The sequence below is a fragment of the Triticum dicoccoides genome, chromosome 7B, assembly GCF_002162155.2.
Source record: "Triticum dicoccoides isolate Atlit2015 ecotype Zavitan chromosome 7B, WEW_v2.0, whole genome shotgun sequence".
In the NCBI taxonomy this organism is placed as follows: Eukaryota; Viridiplantae; Streptophyta; class Magnoliopsida; order Poales; family Poaceae; genus Triticum; species Triticum dicoccoides.
Window position 1 is genome coordinate 319,603,547 of NC_041393.1, and position 15,374 is coordinate 319,618,920.

Here is a 15,374-nt window from a genome sequence, read left to right on the forward strand (position 1 = left end):
GTTGGTGCCATTCCATGATAGCATACCAAGTTTCATGAAATTCGAACGAGTTTTGGAATTACTAGAATTTAAAAACAAAGTATGTCAACCTTTTGCCGGCAAGCAACGGCACCCTGGCGTTTGAAATTCATTCCCATTTCTTGCATGGGGCCTGAGCATGCACCCAAGGACACACATTTGATTTTTCAACCCATTTTTCTGCACTCGAGCATCTGCCTGTAGTTCATATTTGAATTATGCACTTAAAATGCATAGAAAACTCAGTTAATGTATAAAAATGTCCAAACGTATCCAGAAAAATTCCAAATTTTAACACGACACTCCTATTGATCTATGTTGCCACTAGACAAAATTTTGAAAGCAAGAAGAGGCAACAAATATCGTTTCATCCACGAATGAGGAACGTTCCCTATTGGAACCATGAGGCTTGCTGTGAGAAGCTCTGGTTCGTGAGAAGCTTATACCCAAACCAACCCCAAATGGGACAATTTTTTTACCATGTCAAGTTGATGACTTTCCATGATAGCATGCCAAGTTTCATGAATTTCAGATGAGTTTTGGATTTACTAGAATTTTAAAACCATGTATCTCAATGTTTGCAGCCAAGCGACGATGCCGAGGTGTTTGACATTCATTCCCATTTCTTGCATGGGACCTAAGCATGCAAGCAAGGACACACATTTGATTTTTGGACCCATTTTTATGCACCGGAGCATGTGCATGTAGTTCAAATTTGAATTATGCACATAAATTCCTAGAAAACTAGGTTAATGTATAAAAAATTCCAAACCGATCCAAAAAAATTCCAAAAATTGACACGATGCTCCTGTTGTTGTTGACACTAGAAAAAATATGAAAGCAAGAAGAGGCAACAAATATCGTTTCGTCCACAAAGGTGACATGTTTCTTAGTTGAACCATCAGGCTTCTTGTGAGAAGCTCTGGTTTGTGAGAAGCTTATACCAAAACCTACCCCAAATGGGACAATTTTTGTACCACAACATGTTGATGCCATTCCATGATAGCATGCCAAGGTTCATGAATTTCAGACAAGTTTTGGATTTACTAGAATTCAAAACCCAAGTATCTCAACGTTTGTCGACGAGCCAAGATGCTGAGGTGTTTGAAATTCATCCCCATTTCTTGCATGGGATATAAGCATCAACCCATGGACACACATATGATATTACAACCCATTTTGGTGCACCGGAGCGTGTGCATGTAGTTTAATTTTGAATTGTGCACCTAAAATGCCTACAAAACCAAGTTAATGTATAAAAATGTCCAAACGAACCGTGAATAAGTCCAAAAATTTTGACGACACAACTATAGTTGCACGTTGATTGCAGATAAAAGTTCAAGCAATTCAAACACCCTCTTTTGCCGCTGTGACCCCATTATGTATTTCAAATCAAGACGAAAAATCAAGTAGATCACACATAGTATATTATCACCAACCATGTGAGACGCAGCACAAAATATCTTGTAACACCGTCAGAGTAGTATATGGCTTACGCGAGAAGGTGCATCGGCTATAGTCCACATCTGGCACGTCAAGCACACTAGGTCATGATAGAGGCAAAGGTGTCTCGTCTTTCGATGAGATGATGGATATCGCTTAGATGGAAGTCAACTTTGATGATCCGACTACGAACGTGCGAGGACGTCGCGCCTTAGCAATCGCTAAACCAACTCTGAGAGGTTATTGACCACGCCGGAGCACAATCAACCTGACCACGAGGGTCTGTTTCCTGCGAGCAAATGAAGAACAAGCAAGAAACTGAGATTGCAATCTGGATATTGCAAATATAAGATGAAAGCTTTATTGATCAAGGTGGGGTTCTGTGACGCCTTTGTCTGGTCGTTGAGCACAAACGAAGTACGCGAAGTTGCAGCTATGGCGAACTTTAATCTAAACAAAACCCAAAGTCTAAACGGTGCCCTAAGGGCTGTATATATGGAGGAAGAGGGGGGGAATTTCGTGGCCCTTGGTGGAGGGGTCCTAAATCAACCCTATCTCTTGTTTCCCCACACATACGGACTCCAAAAATAGCCAATACTTATGTATTTCGAAATTACATGGGCCTGGCCCAATAATAAGGTGACGCAGCACCTAGAATAGCCTCGGGGAAAAATTTATGAAGTGCAATCTTGTATATTTCGTCCAAGGCTTCATGCACCCATTATGGTGGCTTCAAAGTCCTGTAATCATCACTTGTAACTCCGTTCTTGTTCCCCTTGCGCATGCCATCATCTCCATGCTTGTTCTTGCTCCAATGTTCATTCTTCTCCAAGCTAGGCCCTTCATTTGTAAGCAAAACAAATGTATCCAATTGAGGCAGCATCATATTCTCATGAACATTAGAATCATTACCAAGAAACAAAAGTACCTGATAATTTAATTGGCGTGCGCGAGCTCTAGTAATTGCTCCAGTATATTTGGTAGTAGGGGCTGTGGGTGTAACAATGGTATTGATGTCCTCATCATCCTCCCCTTCTTCAAATGAGGTCGTCCTCGACGGAAGCTCATCTTCCTCACCCAAATAAGGCTTCAAATCTGCAATGTTAAAAGCGCGACTAACCCCAAAATCTGCAGGCAGCTCAAGTTTATATGCATTATCATTTATTTTCTCGAACACCTTAAAAGGACCATCAGCACGAGGCATTATCTTTGATTTGTGCAAATCAGGAAATCTATCCTTACGCAAATGTAACCAAACAAGATCTCCAGGTGCAAACACAACATGTTTTCTACCCTTATCTCCAGCAAGTTTATATTTAGCATTCATACGCTCAATGGTTTCCTTAGTTAACTCATGCATTTTTAAAATCAATTCATCATGTTGTTTAGCATCAAAATTAACCTTCTCCGAAGATGGAAGAGGCAACAAATCAATAGGTGCACGAGGTAGGAAACCATACACAATTTCAAAAGGGCACATATTAGTAGTAGAATGCAATGAACGATTATAAGCAAATTCAATATGAGGCAAGCATTCTTCCCACATTTTCTTATTATTCTTCAAAACAGCCCTAAGCATAGTAGACAATGTTCTATTAACTACTTAAGTTTGTCCATCAGTTTGGGGGTGACAAGTAGTACTAAAAAGCAGTTTAGTCCCCAACTTAGCCCATAAACATCTCCAAAAGTGGCTAAGAAATTTAGTATCATGATCTGAAACAATAGTATTTGGCACACCATGCAAGCGAATAATTTCACGAAAGAACAAATCAGCAACATTAACAGCATCATCGCTTTTATGACATGGTATAAAGTGTGCCATTTTTTAGAATCTATCCACGACAACAAATATGCTATCCCTCCCCTTCTTTGTCCTAGGTAAACCTAAAACAAAGTCCATAGATATATCCTCCCAAGGAACACTAGGTACAGGCAAAGGCATATATAAACCATGAGGATTGAGTCGTGACTTAGCTTTTTGACATGTAGTGCAGCGAGCAATAAAACGCTCAACATCCCGTCTCATCTTTGGCCAAAAGAAATGTGTAGCAAGTATCTCCTTCGTCTTCTTCACGCCAAAGTGTCCCAATAATCCTCCTCCATGCGCCTCCTGCAACAACAAAAGACGAACAGAGCTAGCTGGAATGCATAGCTTGTTAGCACGAAACACAAATCCATCGTTAACGACAAACTTGTTCCATGTTCTCCCTTCTTTACAATTCTGCAATACATCTTTAAAATGAACATCATGCACATATTGATCTTTGATGGTCTCCAAACCAAATATCTTGAAGTCAAGTTGTGAAAGCATAGTATAGCGACGAGACAATGCATCAGCAATAACATTTTCTTTACCCTTCTTGTGTTTAATGACATAAGAGAAGGTCTCAATGAATTCAACCCATTTAGCATGTCTACGATTCAGTTTAGCTTGACTTTTAATATGTTTCAAAGATTCATGATCAGAGTGTATAACAAATTCTTTGGGCCATAAATAATGTTGCCATGTTTCTAAAGTCCGAACAAGAGCATATAATTCTTTATCATAAGTAGAATAATTCAGACTAGGCCCACTCAATTTTTCAGAAAAGTATGCAACAGGTTTGCCATCTTGTAATAACACACCTCCTAATCCAATTCCACTAGCATCACATTCAAGCTCAAAAGTCTTATTAAAATCAGGAAGTTGGAGTAAAGGAGCATGTGTCAACTTATCTTTCAATACCGTGAAGGCTTCTTCCTGTGCGGTGCCCCAAAGAAAAGGCACATCTTTCTTTGTAAGCTCATTAAGAGGTGCAGCAATGGTGCTGAAATCTCTCACAAAACGCCTATAGAATCCAGCGAGTCCAAGAAAACTCCTCACTTGTGTGACCGTTTTGGGCTGTGGCCAACTCTCAATAGCTTCAATCTTGGCTTTATCAACTTCAATTCCCTGTGGAGTAACAACATAGCCAAGAAAAGATACTCGGTCGGTGCAAAAGGTGCACGTCCCAAAGTTACCAAACAAACGTGCATCACGTAGAGCAATAAAAACAGCATGTAAATGTTCCAAATGTTCTTCCAATGATCTGCTATAAATCAGTATATCATCAAAATAGACTACCACAAATCATCCAATGATAGCACGTAAAACTTCGTTCATTAGTCTCATGGAAGTACTAGGTGCATTAGTTAACCCAAAAGGCATGACTAACCACTCTTATAATGCCAATTTCCATTCATCTCCCAATTTCATACGAATTTGATGGTATCCACTACACAAATCTACTTTGGAGAATATTGTAGAGCCACTCAATTCATCAAGCATATCATCTAGCCTAGGAATAGGATGACGAAAACAAATAGTAATATTATTAATGCCTCTACAATCAACACACATACGTGATGTACCATCCTTTTTCGGCACTAGAATAATAGGAACAGCACAAGGACTAAGGGATTCGCGTATATAACCTTTGTCGAGCGGGTCCTGTACTTGACGCATAATCTCCTTTGTCTCCTCAGGATTGGTACGGCATGGTGCATGGTTGGGTAATGATGCACCGGGAATTAAGTCAATTTGATGCTCAATCCCTCGAATGGGAGGTAATCCCGGTGGCACGTCTTGTGGAAAGACGTCAGCGAACTCCTGCAAAATGTTAGTGACAGCAGGAGGCAAAGAGGAAGGCATCTCCTCGAATGAAAATAATGCCTCTTTGCACACAAAAGCATAGCAAACAGATTTGCTGAAATCTAGCTCATCAATATCAGATTTAGTGGCAAGTAAACATGCACTTTTCAATTTAATGTTAGAAGCAACCCTAGATGGTTTACTATTAGGCTTCATTTGTTGCTCAAATTCTTTTGCCACAATCTGATTTTCACTCTTATTTTTCTCCTGTTTTGCTTTATTGGCTCTATTAATATCATCTCGCAAAATGGAATCAGGAGTCATAGGAAGCAAAGTTATATTTTTATCCTTATGAACAAGAGTATACTGATTGTTTCTACCATGGTATTCAGAATTTTTATCAAATTGCCATGGTCGACCAAGTAATAAGGAACATGCTTGCATAGGTACCACATCACAATCAACATAATCAGCATATGTAGAGATACTAAAATGCACACCAATAGTACGTGTTACCTTAACCTTGCTGCTGTTGTTGAACCATTGGATGTAGTAAGGATGTGGATGTGGTCTTGTGGTGAGAGATAGCTTCTCCACCATCTCCATGCTAGCCAAGTTGTTGCAGCTCCCTCCGTCTATGATGACGCGCACAGAACGTTCCTTCATAACTCCCTTTGTATGGAACAAATTGTGCCTCTGATTTTGCTCAGCTTGTGTGACCTGCACACTCAAAACACGTTGAGCAACTAAACATTCATACCTGTCAGCGTCTTCAGGAGCCATGTATTGCGTCTCATGATCAGAATCATATCCACCATGTTCTTCACGTGTAATAAGGGCCAAAGTCTCCTCATCATAGTCACTAGTGGACTCATACCCACCATCCTCAGTAGCAATCATCACATGCTGAGATTTGCATTCTCGCGCATAATGACCTCTTCCCTTACAACGATGACAAATAATATCACTTGTGTGCCCTGTTGATGGCATGGAAGAAGAAGAGCTCTGTGTAGGTCCGGCAGGTGCGCTCTTGGCAGATAGTGGTGGTTGTGCCTGCTTTCTTGTATCACGGCTGGAGGTGTCACCTGATGGAGGTGCTGGTGAAGTGGAAGTAGACGATGCACGCGGTGTCCATGAGGAAGGTCGACCAGCAGAAAAGTTAGTGCGTGCCATTGCTTGTCGATCCTGCACTTCACGTTCAGCTTTAAAAGCAAGATGGAATAAATGAGTGATATTAGTATACTCCTTATACTCTAGAATGGTCTGAATCTCTCTATTTAATCCACCCGTAAAACGTGCAAGCATAGCTTCATTCTCCTCAACAATACCACATCTAATCATGCCAGTTTATAATTCCTGATAATATTCTTCTACAGAATTTTTCCCTTGTCTTAAACGCTGCAATTTAAGCAATTCACGTTGATAATATGGTGGAACCCAACGAGTACGCATAGCAGTTTTCAAAGCAGCCCAAGTAGTTGGAATAGGATATAATCTACAATGTTCAGACCACCATACACATGCAAAACTAGTGAAAGCACAAACAGCAGCAGCAACCCGTCTCTCCTCGGGATATTGTAAACATGTAAAATGTTGTTCAGTTTTTAACTCCCAAGTAAGATATATATCAGGAACATATCTACCCTCAAATGGTGGAATATTCAATTTCATTTTTGGAATATGGTCATTATCTCGTACCTGAGGTGGTGGTGCAGGCCTACCGTTGCGAATATATACCTGAGGTCGACCTGTTGGTGGTGGTGCTGGTGGCTGCACGTAGTTCTGATTTTGATCAACCTCATCCTCGTAATAGTCATCCACCTCTGCAACAGCAGCAGGAGCTACAGAAGCACCAACAGCTGTAGCAGCGGCACCAGAATTTTGTCCTGGCTCAATAGGAACACACTGTGCTCGCCCTATTGTATCGCGGCGTAGAACTGGTTGTGGGAGACGTTTGAGTAATTCATCAAACTTGGCGTCCAACTTGGTGTCAATTGTCTTCTCATTGTCATCCATCCTCTCCAATGCCTTTCCAAAGCTGGCCATCACGTCTTCCACCTGTTGACCCAACATTTGATGAAACTTATCATGAAGGTCCTTGTTCGACATGTTCTCCCAGTCAATCTCGTCGGCGTGTGTTTCTGCCATAGTTAGCATCAATAGAAACAGACAAGAATATGATCCTACAGACTACTGGAATATGGTGGTGGTGGGGTGTCACAAATCCCTCAAGCGAATCTCAAATTCTTACCAGTTCTTACCCAGCAGCAGGTGGTGATCGGCAACCGTTGTAGTCAAAACTCTCAAAGCTTGGATAGAGCAATTACCAGGGAGATTCAAACGCACGATGTAGATGTATGTGTACCTGGGAAGGCTTATAATATGGTAGCAAAAAGGGTCGGCAATAATCAATTCAGAGATGCAAAGTTGAATAAACACTCAACGACGGTACTGTGCTGGTCCTAGGCTAGACCGTGCTAGAGACGCGAGCCTAGAACACTAACAAAATCATGGAGCGGCACGTAATCAAGGAAGGAGCACACTTTGAAAAAAAAAATCTCTTTTTTTCACTTTTTTGCACTTTTTTGCCTTTTTTTTGCTCCGCAACAATTTTTTATCAAAAAAGTCTACAAATGGTCTAGAAACTGCCTAGCCAAAATTTTCCAGACTTAGTTTTTTTTTAAACTGGAACTATTTTTATTCTACGGGTAGCACGACAATACGGGAGTCCTATTCTGTCACGACTCGGAGTATGGCGTGATCCCGAAATCCAAAACAGAGTAACAAGATAATGGACTCGGACTAGGACTGGTGGCGGAGATGAATCTGGTGGAACTCGGACTAGTGGCGGAGATGAATCTGGTGGAACTCGGACTGGTGGCAGATATATGTTGCAGGTGGACTCGGATTGGCGTGATGGCGGCGGATATGTGGTGGCGTATATGGACTCGGTTTGGCGATGAATATGTGGTGGTGGTATATGGCAGCGGCTATGATGATGATGCGGTCGTGATATATGGTAGCGACGACGTGACAACCTGTGAACAGAACTCAAAACTCTAAAGGACTAGATGCGAAGACCAGCAATTTGACACGACGATGCAACCGCAAATTAAACAAAGCAAAACACTAAAAAGATTATGCAAAGGCTCAGATTGGTTCGGATATGAGGAACTAACCCTAATTTTTTATTTTGGCTTTTTTGTGGACTGTAGGTATGAAGAACAGACTCGATCTAAACTATGAAAAACTGTAAAATCTCACCGAGCAACCTGGAAATCTGATACCACTTGATAGAGGCAAAGGTGTCCTGTCTTTCGATGAGATGATGGATATCACTTAGGTGGAAGTCGACTTTGACGATCCGACTACGAACGTGCGAGGACGTCGCGCCTTATCAATCACTAAACCAACTCCGAGAGGTTATTGACCATGCCGGAGCACAATCAACCTGACCATGAGGGTCTGTTTCCTGTGAGCAAATGAAGAAGAATCAAGAAACTGAGATTACAATCTGGATATTGCGAATATAAGATGAAAGCTTTATTGATCAAGGTGGCGTTCTGTGACGCCTTTGTCTGGTCATTGAACACAAACGAAGTACGCGAAGTTGCAGCTATGGAGAACTTTAATCTAAACAAAAACCAAAGTCTAAACGGTGCCCTAAGGGCTGTATATATGGAGGAAGAGGGGGGGGATTCCATGGCCCTTGGTGGAGGGGTCCAAAATCAACCCTATCTCTTGTTTCCCCACACATACGGACTCTAAAAATAGCCTATACTTATGTATTTCGAAATTATATGGGCCTGGCCCAATAATAAGGTGACGCAGCACCTAGAATAGCCTATGGATGAATATTATGAAGTGGCATCTCGTATATTTCGTCCAAGGCTTCATGCACTCATTATGGGGGCCTCAAAGTCCTGAAATCATCACTTGTAACTCCGTTCTTGTTCCCCTCGCGCATGCCATCATCTCCATGCTTGTTCTTGATCCAATGTTCATCCTTCTCCAAGCTAGGCCCTTCATTTGTAAGCAAAACAAATGTATCCAATTTAGGCAGCATCATATTCTCATGAACATTAGAATCATTACCAAGAAACGAAAGTACCTGATAATTTAATTGGCATGCGTGAGCTCTAGTAATTGGTCCAGTATATGTAGCAGTAGGGGTTGTGGGTGTAACAATGGTATTGATGTCCTCATCAGGTCACTCCCCAAGTATCATTTCAGTATTCAATCATCACTGATGAAAGATGGGGACGTGGACCTGCGTGATGAGGGCAACTTTGGCGGCCCACTCAGACAAGAACGCGGCTGCAGTCGCCATGCGGGTGCTCATCCAGCATGAGCACGGCCGCAATCTGTGACCGGGCGGCCAAGGCAACCCAAACGGCCGTTCTGCTGCTCAGGTGGCGGAAGCAACATCTGTGACGGAGATAGCAACTGGCGAGAGCGGCACAACAGCTGTGCGTTCCACAGTGGCGGCCTTTGAAGGAAATATGCCCTAGAGGCAATAATAAAGTTGTTATTTTATATTTCCTTATTTCGTGATAAATGTTTATTGTTCATGCTAGAATTGTATTAACCGGAAACTTGATACATTTGTGAATACATAGACAAATATCGTGTCCCTAGTGAGCCTCTACTTGACTAGCTCATTGATCAAAGATGGTTAAGGTTTCCTAACCGTGGACATGAGTTGTCATTTGATAATCAGATCACATCATTAGGAGAATGATGTGATGGACAAGACCCATTCGTTAGCTTAGCATTATGATCGTTCAGTTTTATTGCAATTGCTTTCTTCATGTCAAATAACTATTCCTCCGACTATGAGATTATCCAACTTCCGGATACCGTAGGAATGCCTTGTGTGCTATCAAATGTCACAATGTAACTGGGTGATTATAAAGATGCTCTACAGGTATCTCCAAAGGTGTTTGTTGGGTCGGCATAGATTGAGATTAGGATTTGTCACTCCGAGTATCGGAGAGGTATCTCTGGGCCCTCTCGGTAATGCAAATCATAAGAAGCCTTGCAAGCAAAGTGACTAATGAGTTAGTTGCAGGATAATGCATTACAGAACGAGTAAACAAACTTTCGATAATGAGATTGAACTAGGTATGAAGACACCGACGATCGAATCTCGGGGCAGTAACATACCAATGATAAAGGGAATAACGTATGTTGTCATAACAGTTCAACTGATAATGATCTTCATAGAAGATGTGGGAGCCAATATGAGCATCCAGGTTCCGCTATTGTTTATTCACCGGAGAGGTGTCTCGGTCATGTCTACATAGTTCTCGAACCCGTAGGGTCCACACGCTTAACGTTCGATGATAATTTTGTATTATAAGAGTTATGTTATTTGGTGATCGAATGTTGGTCGGAGTCCCGGATGAGATGAAGAACATAACGAGAAGTCTCAAAATGGTCGAGAGGTAAAGATTGATATATAGGACGATAGTATTTGGACACCGGAAGTGTTTCGGGGGTACCGCGTACGTATCGGGTCACCGGAAAGGGTTTTCGGGCACCCCCGGCAAAGATATGGGCCTTATTGGGCCAAGAGGGGAAACACATCAGCCAGCATGGGCTCCTGCACCCTCCATATAGGGCAAACCTAGAGGATAAGGAAAGAGGGGAAGAGAGAAAGGAAGGGGAGGGATTCGGCCTCCCCCTTCCTTCCCTCCTACCTCCTCCTTCCTTCCCCCTCTGGTAATTATGGTAGGGGGGCGAATAGGACTAGGGCCCCAAGTAGGATTCCTCCTAGTTGGGCGCCCCCTTGGATGCTCCCTCTCCCTCCCACCTATATATATGAAGGGGGAGGCGCCTAGAAGACACACCAACGTTTGTTAGCCGTGTGCGGCGCCCCCCCCCCCCCTCCACAGTTTACACCTCCGGTTATATTCACGTAGTGCTTAGGAGAAGCCCTGCGTGGATAACTTCACCATCACCGTCACCACGCCATCGTGTTGAGGAACTCTTCTACTTACTCGACACTCTGCTGGATCAAAAGTTTGAGGGACATCATCGAGCTGAACGTGTGCAGAACTCGGAGGTGACGTACCTTCAGTACTTGATTCGTCGAAACGAGAAGAAGTTTGACTACATCAACCGCGTTGGCAAATGCTTCTGCTTTTGGTCTATGAGGGTACGTGGGCACACTCTCCCCCTCTCATTTCTATGCATCTTATAGATATATCTTGCATGCGCGTAGGAATTTTTTGAAATTGCATGCTACATTTCCCAAAAGTGGCATCAGAGCCAGGTCTATGCGTAGATGATATGCATGAGTAGAACACAAAGAGTTGTGGGCGGTGATCCTCATACTTCTTACCACCAATGTCTTATTTTTATTCGGCGGTATTATTGGATGAAGCGGCCCAGACCAACCTTACATGACCACGTTCAAGAGATCTGTTCCATCGACAGACATGGAACTACTTTTGCATAAAGGTGGCTGGCGGGTGTTTGTGTCTCCAACTTTAGTTGAATCGAATTTGACTGCGGCCGGTCCTTGTTGAAGGTTAAAACGGCAAACATGATAAATCACCATTGTGGTTTTGTGCCATAGTTAAAACCGTTCTTGCTAGAAGCCCGTAGCAGCCACGCAAAACTTGCAACAACAAAGTAGAGGATGTCTAACTTGTTTTGCAGGGCATGTTGTGATGTGATATGGCCAAGACATGATGTGATATACATTATTATATGAGATGATCATGTTTTGTAAAAGTTATCGGCAACCGACAGGAGCCTTATGGTTGTCTCTTTATTGTATGAAATGCAAACGACATGTAATTGCTTTACTTTATCACTATGCGTTAGCGATAGTTGTAGAAGCAATAGTTGGCGAGACGACCATGACATGATGGAGATCAAGTTGTCGAGTCGGTCATAATGGAGATCATGACGACGGTTGGAGATGGAAATCAAAAGCACAAGATGATGATGTCCATATCATGTCACATATTTTGATGCATGTGATGTTTATATTTTATGAATCTTATTTTTCTTAGTACGATGGTAGCATTATACGATGATCCCTTAACTAAAATTTCAAGGTATAAGTGTTCTCCCTGAGTATGCACCGTTGCGACAGTTCTTTGTGCTGAGACACCACGTGATGATCGGGTGTGATAGGCTCTACATTCACATACAACGGGTGCAAGACAGTTTTGCACATGTAGAATACTCGGGTTAAACTTGACGAGCCTAGCATGTACAGACATGGCCTCGGAACACTGGAGACCAAAAGGTCAAATGAGAATCATATAGTAGATATGATCAACATAGAGATGTTCACCATAGATGACTACTCCATCTCACGTGATGATCGGACATGGTTTAGTTGATTTGGATCAGGAATCATTTAGATGACTTGAGGGATGTCGATTTAAGTGGGATTTCTTAAGTAACATGATTAATTGAACTTAATTTATCATGAACTTAGTCTTGATAGTATTTGCAAATTATGTTGTAGATCAATAGCTCGCTTTGTAACTCCCCTAGGTTTTTTGATATGTTCCTAGAGAAAACTAAGTTGAAAGATGATAGTAGCAATGATGCGGACTGGGTCCGTGATCTGAGGATTATACTCATTGCTACAAACAAGAATTATGTCATTGATGCACCGCTAGGTGACAGACCTATTGTAGGAGCAGATGCAAACGTTATGAACGTTTGGCTAGCTCAATATGATGACTACTTGATAGTTTAGTGCACTATGCTTTACCGCTTAGAACTGGGACTCCAAAAACGTTTTCAACACCATGGAGCATATGAGATGTTCCAAGAGCTGACATTGGTATTTTAGACTCATGCCCGTGTCGAGAGGTATGAGAACTCTGACAAGTACTTTGCCTACAAGATGGAAGAGATAAGATCAAGCATGGAGCATGTGCTCAGAATGTCTGATTACCACAATCGCTTGAATCAAGTGGGAGTAAAATCTTCCAGACAAGATAGTGATTGACAAAGTTCTCTAGTCACTATCACCAAGCTAATAGAACTTCGTGATGAACTATAATATGCAAGCGATGGCGAAAACGATTCCCGAGCTTTTCGCGATGCTGAAATCGGCAAAGGTAGAAATCAAGAAAGAGCATGAAGTGTTGATGGTTAACAAGACCACTAGTTTCAAGAAAAAGGTCAAGGGAAAGAAAATGGAACTTTAGGAAGAATGGAAAGCAAGTTGTCACTCCCGTGAAGAAGCCCAAAGCTAGACCTAAGCCTGAAACTGAGTGCTTCTACTGCAAAGGAAATGGTCACTAGAAGCGGAACTGCCACAAATATATGGCGGATAAGAAGGATGGCAAAGTGAACAAACGTATATTTGATATATGTTATTGATGTGTACCTTAACAGTGCTCGTAGTAGCCCCTGGGTATTTGATACCTATTCGGTTGCTAAGATTAGTAACTCGAAATAAGAGTTGCAGAGTAAATGGAGACTAGTTGAGGGTGAAGTGACGATGTGTGTTGGAAGTAGGATCCAAGATTGATACGATCATCATCGCACACTCCCTATACTTTCGGGATTATTGTCGAACCTAAATAAATGTTATTTGTTGTTTGTGTTTTGCAATACGGTTATTCATTTAAGACAGAGAATAATTGTTATTCCATTTACATGAATAAAACCGTCTATGGTCATACACCCAGTGTTAATGGTTTATTGAATCTCGATCGTAGTGATACACATATGCATAATATTAATGACAAAATATGCAAAGTTGATAATAATAGTGCAACATACTTGTGGCACTACCATTTAGGTCATATTGGTGTAAAGCGCATGAAGAAACTCCATGCTGATGAGCTTTTGGAATCACTTGATTATGAATCATCTGATTCTTGTGAACCATGCCTTGTGGGCAAGATGACTAAAACTCCATTCTCTGGAACAATGGAGCGAGCCAATGACTTACTGAAATAATACATACTGATGTATGCAGTCCGATGAGTGCTGAGGCATTCGGCGGGTATCATTATTTTCTAACCTTCACACATGATTTGAGCAGATATGGGTATATCTACTTAATGAAACACACGTTTGAAACATTTGATAAGTTCAAAGATTTTTAGAACGAAGTGGAGAATCATCATAACAAGAAAGTAAAGTTTCTATGATCTGATCGCAGAGGCGAATATTTGAGTTACGAGTTTGAACTTCATTTAAAACAATGTGGAATAGTTTCACAACTCACGCCACCTAGAACACCACATCGTAATGGTGTGTCCGAACGTCGTAACTGCACTTTTATTAGATATGGTGTGATCTATGATGTCTCTTACCGACTTACCACTATCATTTTGGGGCTATGCATTAGAGACAGCTGCATTCACATTAAATTGGGCACCATCTAAATTCATTGAGACGACATCATATGAACTGTGGTTTGGCAATAAACCTAAGCTATCATTTCTTAAAGTTTGGGGTTGCGACACTTATGTCAAAAGGCTTCAGCCTGATAAGCTCGAACCCAAATCGGAGAAGTGCGTCTTCATAGGATACACTAAGGAAACAATTGGGTAGACCTTCTACCACAGATCTGAAGGCAAGATCTTTGTTGCCAAGAATGGCACATTTCTGGAGAAGGAGTTTCTCTCGAAAGAAGTGAGTGGGAGGAAGGTAGAACTTGATGAGGTAATTGTATCTTCTCTTAATTTGGAAAGTTGCTCATCAGAGAAATCTGTTCCCGTGATGCCTACACCAACTAGAGAGGAAGCTAATGATGATGATCATGAAACTTGAAATCAAGTTACTTTCAAACCTCGTAGGTCAATCAGAACACGATCAACACCAGAGTGGTACGATAATCCTGTTCTGCAACTCAAGTTACTAGACCATGGCGAACCTACAAACTATGAAGAAGCTATGATGAGCCCGGATTCCAATAATGTCTTGATGCCATGAAATATGAGATAGGATCCATGTATAAAGAACAAAGTATGGACTTTGGTGGATTTTCCCGATGATCGGCAATCCATAGAGAATAAATGGATCTTCAAGAAGAAGATTGACTCTAATGATAATGTTGCTGTCTACAAAGCTCGACTTGTTGCAAAAGGTTTTGACTACGATGAGACTTTCTCAACCTGGCAATGCTTAAGTCCGTCCGAATCATGTTAGCAATTGCCACATTTTATGAAATCTAGCAAATGGATGTCAAAACTGCATTCCTTAAATGGATATCTCTAAGAAGAGTTGTATATGATGCAACCAGAAGGTTTTGTCGATCCTAAAGGTCCTAACAAAGTGTGCAAACTCCAGCGATCCATCTATGGACTGGTGC